Here is a 10,354-nt window from a genome sequence, read left to right on the forward strand (position 1 = left end):
TCTTGGGTGTTTTTTTAGATGGACAATATATTGTCAAAAGATTTGAAAGTCGCTGATGTTGTTTAAATTGCAAATACATTTGTTTTATGTCTTGACGAATGATAACGAGCAACTTAAAAAGGAATTTTCAACATAATGGAAAACTGTGTGTATTTGGACAACTAACATATTTAATCAAGAAAATACTTACCAAAGCGTTATAACTGTCCAGAATATGGGTCCTTCTTAAGTCTCTAGGCATTCTCATTATCAGTATTTACCCTTGTTTTATTTACCCCATTGCCTGGAGTTATCGTGTGGAGTTCTATCTCTGCCAGAGACCTCATTACAGTGTCGGGCTTTTTCCTTGAACCATCAACATTCCCCCTTTGAAGTGTTACCTCAGTACCTGATCGAAGTTGAGGTTTTATATATATGGTCTTTTTATTTGTGTGATGCTCTGAGCTTTCTGGTCTCGGCTTCCCCGAGCTTGTGTGTTCCCATGGATCGTCCCATTCAGACACTATAATATTCGATGTATTATTTTTCCTGCCCAGCCACGTTGACTCCACAGACAGTGAACTATCATCGTCTGGCGTTGCGGAAACTTCATTGTCAATAAACTGGAACGTGTCGTTAATGTATTCTGAGTGCGTATTATCACGTGATTTACCATTCCGTCTGAAAATAGTTAGTAAATAAAAAGAGTATCTTAGAATTCAAATTTACTGCAAGTTTTGCCTCCTAACGATGTGCCCCGTTTACGGCAAACTCGCATGTGGCTCTTGATGGCGTTTTTCATAGACTATGTATGCATTTGTGTATGCACATGTGTCCGTATTATGTATGTACGAGGGACGTTCAATAAGTAATTCCCCTGACCCATTTCCCATAGCAGGAGATTAATGACACTTGGCACAGTTATTAGTCTTTCTCTACATATGAACCACCCAGATTTATGCATTTCTCCCATCGTTTGATGCTGCTCTGGACACCGTTTTTGTAGAACGCCCTCATATTTCTTGTATTGATTTCTTTCACTTTCGTTTTTCTTTCAGTTGCGCCATAATGATAATGCAATTCATTTTCGGCTTGAATGCCATAACATTGCATTCTCATCCTAGGATATGAGTATTTTTTTTTCATGAAATTGTCTTTTAACAGCATAGCACCAGTAAATAATTGCATTTGAATATTTACTTTATATTGCGCGTTTTTCACTAGTTCTCAATTCCAGAACAACCGCATTCATTCACGTGTCTTATACCTCTATGTTCAAAGTTTTATTTTATGCTAAGTTACTAAATATTACCCCTGTCCTCGTCTCACAGTTTGGGGCCGACCAACTGTGATGGTATACTAACACTTTTGTTAATCGAGGACGCTCACTTCCATCATGATAGCATTAATGTACAAAACTATACCAAGTGCGAATGTATTGGATATTAAATTCAATGAAATTGGTAATGTAGATAAATATGAAAACTTGCAAACAGTCAAACAGTTTCTTTTGGTGTTTTTCAATAAAATAAAATATTACGTAATTGTATGTATATGTTATGATGAAACAAACAATGGACTCCTATAAGATTTCCCTTGCTATTAATAGTAACAAGCGAGCGTAATTTACATATCACATGTTTTGATGGGCGGAACATGCATTCATATATAAGTTTACATTGTTTCAGTTTGACCATGAATGACGGGTAAGCGATTACTAGCACGTCGACAAAAAACGAGCATCGTATTGCCGATAACCCAGGAATGCGTTTGAATTTTATGTAGGTCAATTATAGAAAGAGAACGAGCGTAGAGGACTGTTCAAAGCTGACCAGAAGACACTTGCCTGTCAAGAAATTGTGTTGGCAGTCGGTGATTTGATAGACAAACACTAACACAAACATCGCGACCAGAACTGTACGCATCGACGACATCGTTGTTATCCACAAAGCCTAGTATATTTAGTGTACCTTCGACACTGTCTTGCAACGTTATCATAAATATAGCAAAGAATATTGTAAAACGCAAAAATGAGAAATCTTAGTTTTAGCACAGTTTCTACGAAATATATGAATGTTTGCTTATGAGAATTCAACTCCAAATCGACGCTGATTGGTGGATTATTATTTGGGACTGTCGTTCACTGCATCACGTACAGAACCTCAGACCGGTTACAATATTATTACCGATGTCGCAAGAGGGCGTCTATATGGAACACAAGTCATTTATACACTCACATAATATTTTATTTTATTGAAAAAACAAAACAAAAACAAGATACTGTATGCAAGTCTAATAATTATGATATTCGGTTATTGTATTCTTAAGCAACCAAGAAGACGTTTGGAGAAAAAGCGCATTGTACTCATTTGTTGTATGGCTTCGAATACAAACATTGTCACTAGTGAAACTCCTACATATACATACTGAAATTATTTACGTGCGTCAATGAGATTACCTTTTTTTTCTTTCGTAAATATCTGCTTTGATTTCTTCCATAGCATCACTTTTTGACTGTTTAAAGTCACGCTGTCTGCGTTTTGCACACCACACAATGACGACGACTAAAACGATAACCATACCCAGTGAAATGAATACGATAGTCAAGATAATATAACTTAGATAGAGTTTATTCTCACATCGAGATCCGGTGTAGATCCAACCCTCTCCTGAAAGGCACCTGAAAAAAGGCGTAACTTTAATTTTAATATATCTATATTTTAAAAAAATAGCCTAAGCGCTATTCACGTCGTCTTGTCATGATATTACGTAATATCATGGAAAATTTAGAATACTATACAAAGAATGTGCTGTGACATGTGACCTGTTTTTGAAAGATGTTCTGGAGATTGGTTACCTATTTTGTATTTTAATACTATTGAAGAAGACACGTTTCTGAATACTTAAAAATTACCACCCACGACCAGTATGCTATTATGCAGAACTACTGTATTGTGTTATTATTCAAAAGTTTTGTTTTAAATACTTGTTTGAATAGTTAAAGGGCGGCAGTCGTCGTGCCGCGTTCTGTTCGATATGGGACTCATAGCGACGTATACAACGCGTGTAAAATAGATTGTTTGTTTACATGAAATTCGAACACGCGCTGCGCGACGACCACCGCGCTTTAATATCCAAGATCAAAACTCGTGATAAAACGCGTTATTTTTCAGTTTGCGCGAATAATCCATTCCAATTGATTCAACCTGTTTACACATGAAAGAAATTAACATAACGATGAAAACTATTCTGTGTATGAAGCTACATACAGAAGGCGTAAATTACTACAAAATACCGCAATATACACCGTCCACTAAGCTTATGATCGGAACATTGCGTAAATTATATGCCACTTTTGAGAAAATAACTATATTGTGAACTTCTACTCATTGCTTAAAAATCCCCAAGTCCGAACACCACGTGTACTCACCTACACGTGACCTCATCATCTATATGCGTACACATTCCATCATTCTGACAGTAACCGTGGAGACAGACAGATTGGCATTTACAAGCATCATCACCTTCAGGAACCATGAATGGATCGGCACAATAAGCACCCTCGCACCAATTAACATCGGATGCTTAAATTAACAGAAGAGTTCTTTGCTTAAACATTTGCATTTGAATACATGCGTTGGCCAAGTCACTCTGTCAGCTTAGAGGGGAGAAAACATTCAAGACGAAATTGACTTGATGTTTTATGTTTGCGTTTGTTTTGCTTAAATCGATAAATATTGATTGACTGATTTTGTTGTCGTCTGTTTCTTTTACGTCACTTGTAACTACTGTAGTAGGTTTTACGACACTTCCAATATTTATGGAAAATGCGATCTTCAATGTAAAAGAACGAACATATGTGTTTTGTTTTGATATTTCACAGGTGTAATTGCAAATAGGTTCAACACCTCTGATTGATTTGGAATCTTTATTTTCATTGCTTGTTCTATCGCAATGACGATCAATACGATATTGCTCCGATAAATTTCTCATGTAAGTGAACATGCGTTGTGAATGACAAAATTAATTACCAAATGATTTTTTTTACATAATTTGTAGGTTTCACGCGAAACCATATTATACTGAAACATAACACTGACTCTATCTGAAATACCCATCATTGCATTACGCTGTGTTTAAACGTCTTCCGTTCTAGCTATCAGCTCAGAAGCTGTCATATAGTGTGTATTATGTGGTCGTATTATAACGCGCAAATGCACCATGGTACTTAAAGCTGCAAATTTCATAGAGAAACTATTGTATTTATTTTATTAGTGGTGAACAATATGTACATAGTAACAGTGCATGACTGTTGTCATATATGGAGTACATTAGTAGTGAGTACACGCTATGAGGATTATGTACAATTAGTAATACACTATTCTACCTGGTACCTAGTTATTGTTGTTTTATTTCCCATATTATACAAGGTGAGAAAAAATTACAATTGGAAGTAAGTTAATAAATAAATAAATGCACAAGTATAAATAAATAAACAAAAGTCTTAGTAAATATGTAAAATATGGCTGGGAGGCAGAAATAGCTATAGCGAAGCTAGTCGAGTCTGCTTCCCAGAGTTTGAGTAAGTAATATATCTTATATACATTAAACATAAGGGCGATAAAAGTGGCATATTGTACTAATAAGTATTGTCCAAGGTAAAAAATATATATATAAATAAATAAATGATAACATAAAGATTATATACACAAATAAATAGTAACTAAATAAGTAAATAAATAATTTAATATCAGAAAGCACGTAGCAAAATTATATGGTATAGGGCACCAGCAATCAAACCCAGTGTCTTACCATACATTGTTATCCGAAAATAAATAAATAAATAAAATAAATAAAAACTAAAAGGCAAATGTTGAAAATACGCGGAAAAATACCAATTTGAAAAAATGCTTATATTAAAGGGATGGAATAGGGTGTGATCAAATACTTTTTTAGGTGTGTTTTTAAACCGGTTCGACTAACAATGCATTTTACATGTGCTGGCAAATTATTCCAGAGTTTAGCGCCTTGGAAGTCTATTGAAAATTGGCCAAGGTTAGTGTTCTTAGGGGGAAGTTTGAAGCTGGATTGCGATGAAAACCGGGTGCAGTGCTGATGATCAGGTAAAGTGAAGTAATTTTCTGTTATCCGAGGGAATCTAAGGTGGTGCAGATCATGGATGAAAATGCATAGTTTGTATTTGAATCGGTCATATATATTCAACATTCCTAGTGGGTGAAATAATGGTTTACTGTGTTTACTGTTCGTCGACTAACTTCAACTGCAATCCCAACAAACGATTTAATTATTGATATTGAGTATACATACCAGTACAGGAAATTTCACATGGGTATACAATTATGCTGGATGTGATATTCTCATCATCTGCAATGCCAGTGGCGTTATTTAGTTCCTCGGCTGTCAACTGAGCCGTGTCACTGGTTGCAACGTACAGAACACTGTAGTGCACGGCGATGTTATTTAACTGTGTAACCTTGGACGATTGGATGTCCCTGCTAATGTACGGAAATGAGAAGTATTTTAAAACAAACCTAGTGCCTATTGACTAACTAGAATGCTCCATTGCGGGACTTTATATACTTTATTGTTCTAAGACGTTTATACTATAAACGTTCGCGGACAATTCAACATCTCTAACTTCACACTTTGTTAAGAAGGATATTTATGCATGCGCGCGTGCGTGGGTGCGCCAGGCGCTCATATTTGAGGGGGTGCGTATGTGCATGTACGTATGCATATTAGTGTATTTGAAGAAAATACAACTTAACATGGTACTCACTTAGTGACGTTGTAAACATCCATACCTAAATACCCATCTAGAGCACTATAATACGGCTCGAACTGAGAAAAGAAATGATTGCGTCATAGCTATGTCATACATTTTGTTTATCACAATGTACAGTAGTTTAAATACATATTTTTGTTGCTAAACGCATTTTAGATATATTTGAATGTGCAATAGGATGATGAATATGTTTCCAACTTATTTTTAATGTATGCGTAACCCGGAATGTATTTCTGGATATCTAAGTTCTAATTGTCCCATATTCGTCTTGACCGCGCTCGATAATTGATTTCACTTAATTATCATGGGCATTGTTCGAGGATTAATGGGACTCCAAAAATTAGTAATTAGTATGACGTAATGATTAGTGACGTCACATAAGAGAAGGGTGTTCATTATTACACAATCCCTGTATGATGGAACGACTATAATTAATGGAAAATGGGAAAGTACATTTCCGGCATTAGTAGGTGCTTTTTACTGTCATTGCGAGTTTAAAGCGTCGCGCAGCGCGTGTTCGAATTTCATGTAAATAAACAATGTATTTTACACGCGTTGTATACGTCGCTATGAGTCCCACATCGAACAGAACGTGGCACGCTGACTACCGCCCTTTAATCCGCTAGAAAATGAAAATTGCAAAATTGCCCAGTGAATTATTCTCGCGATGTCAGTAACCATGAAACAGATAAAAAGGATATAACATTACGACATCACATTAATTAAACGCGTGCATTAAATGTCATGAACATATTGTGAGATAACCTCTAAATATTGTATTAATACGTACGATAGCAATAAACTTTTTTTCGAAATCTTCCGTGGTATTCCAGCTGTACATTTCAACTGCAACAACTATCAAGTAGGAGTATTCCTTCTGAGGCGCTGTCTCATCTGCAGAATAGATTATACTATTGCAGCAACTAATGAGATAGATATCATTCATACATACAACATATGGTAACTGTGATTATTGTAACTACTTTAACTGCGCACCACTCTCAATCCTCACATATGCCACACAAAACCATAAGATAGTACATACTGCCTACTACAACCCTATTACTAAATGCCACTCAAACAACACTAGTACAGCGCCACTCGCTACTCCCACGGCACCAATATATCAACACTATCTACTATCACCATACCACTCTCATAGCACCAATATATCAACACTATCTACTATCACCATACCACTCTCATAGAACCAATATATCAACACTATCTACTATCACCATACCACTCTCATAGAACCAATATATCAACACTATCTACTATCACCATACCACTCTCATAGAACCAATATATCAACACTATCTACTATCACCATACCACTCTCATAGAACCAATATATCAACACTATCTACTATCACCATACCACTCTCATAGAACCAATATATCAACACTATCTACTATCACCATACCACTCTCATAGAACCAATATATCAACACTATCTACTATCACCATACCACTCTCATAGAACCAATATATCAACACTATCTACCATCACCATACCACTCTCATAGAACCAATATATCAACACTATCTACTATCACCATACCACTCTCATAGAACCAATATATCAACACTATCTACTACCACCATACCACTCTCATAGAACCAATATATCAACACTATCTACTATCACCATACCACTCTCATAGAACCAATATATCAACACTATCTACTATCACCATACCACTCTCATAGAACCAATATATCAATACTATCTACTATCACCATACCACTCTCATAGAACCAATATATCAACACTATCTACTATCACCATACCACTCTCATAGAACCAATATATCAACACTAACACCACCCACGTTTAGTGCACGCCACTCCAACACAAGTACATCAACAATACCACCATCTACTACTACCGTACTGGTCTCACAGCTCCAATATATCAACACTACCACCACCCACTGTCTGTGCACACCACCCTACAACATCAATATATCAACACTAACACAACCCACCATCTACGCACACCACCCCACAACATCAATATATCAACACTAACACAACCCACTATCTACGCACACCACCCCACATCAATATATCAATACTAACACAACCCACCATCTACACGCACCACCCCACAGCATCAATATATCAACACTACCATCACCCACCATCTACGCACACCACCCCACAACATCAATATATCAACACTAACACAACCCACTATCTACGCACACCACCCCACATCAATATATCAATACTAACACAACCCACCATCTACACGCACCACCCCACAGCATCAATATATCAACACTACCATCACCCACTATCTACGCACACCACCCCACAACATCAATATATCAACACTAACACAACCCACTATCTACGCACATCACCCCACATCAATATATCGACACTTACACAACCCACCATCTACGCACATACCACCCCACAACATCAATATATCAACACTAACACAACCCACTATCTACGCATACCACCCCACATCAATATATCAATACTAACACAACCTACCATCTACACGCACCACCCCACAGCATCAATATATCAACACTACCATCACCCACTATCTACGCACACCACCCCACAACATCAATATATCAACACTAACACAACCCACTATCTACGCACATCACCCCACATCAATATATCGACACTTACACAACCCACCATCTACGCACATACCACCCCACAACATCAATATATCAACACTAACACAACCCACTATCTACGCATACCACCCCACATCAATATATCAATACTAACACAACCCACCATCTACACGCACCACCCCACAGCATCAATATATCAACACTACCATCACCCACTATCTACGAACACCACCCCATAACATCAATATATCAACACTAACACAACCCACTATCTACGCACATCACCCCACATTAATATATCAATACTAACACAACCCACCATCTACGCATACCACCCCACATCAATATATCAACACTAACACAACCCACCATCTACGCACACCACCCCACAGCATCAATATATCAACACTACCATCACCTATTATCTGCGCACACCACTCCCACAACATCAATATATCAACACGAACACAACCCATTATCTATGCACACCACTCTCACAACATCAATATATCAACACTACCGCCACCCACTATCTGCGCACGTCACCCTACAACATCAATATACCAACACTAACATCATCCACTATCTGCGCACATCGTTCCCTCAACATCAATATATCAACACTACCATCACCCAGTATCACCAGACCACTTCCACAACATCAATATATCAATACTAACACCACCCAAGTATCACTATACCACTCTCACAACACCAATATATCATTCAATACAATGAGACACTATCACCACACACATCCAACAACAGCAGTATATCTTACAGTACCCTAACACTATCAATAACATGCCAGTTATCATAGGCAAATTATATTCACATTCACAGTCTTCATCTTCAGGAATAAGGCCGCTGTTTTCAGGTGTTGTTGTAACTGCAACAGTTGGAGTGGTTACAATTGGTCGTGTAATCCATGTTGTTATATCCTCTGTTGTAGAACCACCTAGTGTTGTTAGATCTTCTGTTGTATCATCTAGTGTTGTTAGATCCTCTGTTGTAGAACCAGTTAGTGTTGTTGGGTTATCTGTTGTATCAGGTAGTGTTGTTAGATGCTCTGTTGTAAAATAGGCGAGTGTTGTTAGATCCTCTCTGGTAGAATCAGCTAGTGTTGACAGATTTTCTGTTGTACCATCTAGTGTTGTTGGATCATCTGTTATAGAATCAGTTAGTGTTGTTGGGTTTACTGTTGTATCAGCTAGTGTTGTTAGATCTTCTGTTGTAGAATCACCTAGTGTTGTTAGATCTTCTGTGGTATAATCAGCTGGTGTTGTAAGATCTTCTGTTGTATCATCTAGTGTTGTTAGATCTTCTGTTGTATCATCTAGTGTTGTTAGATCTTCTGTTGTATCATCTAGTGTTGTTAGATCCTCTGTTGTAGAATCAGTTAGTGTTGTTAGGTTTTCTGTAGAATCACCTAGTGTTGTTGGATCTTCTGTTGTATCATCTAGTGTTGTTAGATCCTCTGTTGTGGAATCAGCTAGTGTTGTTGGATCTTCTGTTGTATCACCTAGTGTTGTTAGATCTTCTGTTGTATCATCTAGTGTTGTTAGATCCTCTGTTGTAGAATCACCAAGTGATGTCAGGTCAAATGTTGTAGAATCAGCGAATGTTGTTACATCCGGTGTTGTAGAATCACCTGGTGTTGTAAGATCTTCTGTTGTATCATCTAGTGTTGTTAGATCTTCGGTTGTAGAATCAGTTAGTGTTGTTGGGTTTTCTGTAGAATCACCTAGTGTTGTTAGATCTTCTGTTGTATCAACTAGTGTTGTTAGATCTTCTGTTGTATCATCTAGTGTTGTTAGATCCTCTGTTGTAGAATCTGTTAGTGTTGTTGGGTTTTCTGTAGAATCACCTTGTGTTGTTAGATCTTGTGTTGTATCATCTAGTGTTGTTAGATCCTCTGTCGTCGAATCAACAAGCGATGTCAGATCAAATGTTGTAGAA

General features: G+C 37.2%; 1 long non-coding RNA gene across 1 annotated transcript; it reads right to left on the reverse strand.

Annotated features, from left to right (window-relative positions):
* Positions 1 to 2,456: 2,456 nt before the first annotated feature.
* On the reverse strand, positions 2,457 to 3,475 carry LOC144356559 (uncharacterized). The gene is made up of 2 exons (XR_013421461.2): positions 3,410 to 3,475; positions 2,457 to 2,659 (listed from the first exon to the last, which is right to left on the reverse strand). It is a non-coding gene; the product is annotated as an uncharacterized LOC144356559 (long non-coding RNA).
* Between the last annotated feature and the right edge of the window lie 6,879 nt (positions 3,476 to 10,354).

This window comes from Saccoglossus kowalevskii, chromosome 22 (assembly GCF_978046115.1).
Source record: "Saccoglossus kowalevskii chromosome 22, keSacKowa6.1, whole genome shotgun sequence".
NCBI lineage: Eukaryota > Metazoa > Hemichordata > Enteropneusta > Harrimaniidae > Saccoglossus > Saccoglossus kowalevskii.